General features: G+C 42.6%; 1 protein-coding gene across 1 annotated transcript in view; it reads right to left on the bottom strand.

Annotated features, from left to right (window-relative positions):
• The window catches only part of GRSF1 (G-rich RNA sequence binding factor 1), a 32,280-nt gene that overhangs the window by 18,480 nt on the left and 12,225 nt on the right, over positions 1-1,575 (bottom strand). The gene's annotated exons all lie outside the window — the stretch shown is intronic.

Genomic DNA, 1,575 nt, shown 5'->3' on the forward strand with positions numbered 1-1,575 from the left:
CGGAGCAGCGCCCCGAGCACCCAGCGCGTCCCGGCCATGGACCCCGGAGGCGGCGTGGGGCCTGTAGGCGGCTGCGACTGCAGCGCGAGCGGAGGGGAAGTGGAATCCAGGGCCGGGGTCGGGGCACCAGGCACATGCGCCACCGGCACCCGGGGCGGCAACGAGGCGGGAGGAGGTGGAGAAGACAGCGGGACTCCGCCCGGTCTCCGCCCTCGGGGCGGGGCTGCCCGCGGGCCGGGTGCGGGGGCGGTGGAGCCTTCGCATGACCCTCCCCCACTCTTTCTCTCGGTGGAAACTGAGGCCGGGAGGATGAGGCAACGGCCTTCCTGCTTTGGAGACAGCCCAGACCCGGAACGCGGGTCTACCGACGCCCGGTACTCTCCCTGCGAAACGCGTGACGCGAGGAGCAAAACGTCTGTTTCTGGAAGGAATTGTGATGCTCTGCTTATAAAAAGAGGTTTAGTAGCTCCCAAACTTGAGATATGTGAGGAAGTCCAACTTTCTTTTAGAATGAAACAAGTAGATACTTTTATGCTGATTATGTATGTATATAACAGAGATAAAGCCTCCCTTAATAAGTTAGTGTATTCACAAGTGGACAGTTAGAGGTTGGCAAAAGAAATGGTTGTGCAGTTTTCCTCCCGTGGCCAGGACTATCAGATTATCAGGTAAAGAAGTAATGATAGTGAAAAATAGAAAAAGCTAAAGTTTAAAACTTTTTATTATGGAAATTATCAAAAGTATGATAGAGTTACAGAATAGAGAAAATGTAAACATTAAATGTAAACATTTCATGGTCCATAAATCTGAATAGGTTAGAAACTTAAATACGTAGAATGCAAAGCTTGCAAATCATAATCAGGCTTAACACCTAAGTATTAAAATGGAAGGTTTTTAAAGTATACCTGACAATTTTATATTAGTTTCAGGTGTACTTCAGTGATTCAACATTTATATACCTACAATGGGATCACCATGAGAAAGTATAGTACTGTGTCACCAAACAAAGTTAAAACATGGAAAGCTTTAATTTTTACTCAGAGGAGATTGGGAGAATATAAGAAAGAAGAGAAACTAACCTTGAAAAATTATTCATCGAACAAACATATTAAATGCTTTTGCGTTCTAGGCACTGTGCTATGTCCTGTGCATTCAAGGATATATAATAGGATTACAGACTAAATATCAAATAATGTTTAGACATATGTCTAGATTATATGTAGAGAGAATAGCAAGTTATGTAAATTAAAACTAATGACTATGGGACACTAGGTTTTAAAATTTGTGTTAATAAATATTTTAAACCCAAGTAACTGTAACTAGTGCTCTTTAGCACTAAATTTTTATTATGGAAATAAAAAGACTCTCTTGGACCAAAAAAAAATACATTAAGAGACTTTTTGACTAGAGTGTGACAATGGAGATGAAAAAAAGAGGGAAGATTTGAGAGATTTTTTTTAGGAGGTAGAATCAACAGGATTGGAAGCTAGGTTAGAGAGGAGGATAGTGTGTTCTGTTACTGTTATTTGGAGTTGGAAGGGGTAGATGGGGATAAATTTTCATCCCTGGGAAAGT

The sequence above is a fragment of the Pteropus alecto genome, unplaced genomic scaffold (genome assembly GCF_000325575.1).
Source record: "Pteropus alecto unplaced genomic scaffold, ASM32557v1 scaffold237, whole genome shotgun sequence".
Taxonomy (NCBI): Eukaryota; Metazoa; Chordata; class Mammalia; order Chiroptera; family Pteropodidae; genus Pteropus; species Pteropus alecto.